Source organism: Nanorana parkeri, unplaced genomic scaffold (assembly GCF_000935625.1).
Source record: "Nanorana parkeri isolate BGI_ZX_2015 unplaced genomic scaffold, ASM93562v1 scaffold382, whole genome shotgun sequence".
Classification (NCBI taxonomy): domain Eukaryota; kingdom Metazoa; phylum Chordata; class Amphibia; order Anura; family Dicroglossidae; genus Nanorana; species Nanorana parkeri.
The window spans coordinates 778,679-778,964 of NW_017306650.1; the positions used below are offsets into that span (position 1 = coordinate 778,679).

General features: G+C 44.1%; 1 protein-coding gene across 1 annotated transcript in view; it reads right to left on the reverse strand.

Moving 5' to 3' along the window:
- The window catches only part of ABCA4 (ATP binding cassette subfamily A member 4), a 154,376-nt gene that overhangs the window by 106,752 nt on the left and 47,338 nt on the right, over positions 1-286 (reverse strand). The gene's annotated exons all lie outside the window — the stretch shown is intronic.

Here is a 286-nt window from a genome sequence, read left to right on the forward strand (position 1 = left end):
TGAGAAGTCTCTATACTGAGTGCCCCTGTCTATTCATAAACTGAGGAGATAGTATTAGTTACTATGTCCACAATCATGTAGATGTAGAGCACTTCCTGTTCATTCATAACTGGGGACACAGTAAACATACTATGTCCTCAGTTATTTACAAAAACTCAGAGCGTTTGTGCTTTGCTCTCCATCCTGACTGCTCTGCAGTGGCGGAACTAAGGAACAAAGGGCCCTGGTGCAAGATTTTTTTTTTCCCGCCCCCTCCCAAAAAAACCCACAAACACAGCGCTCTCCT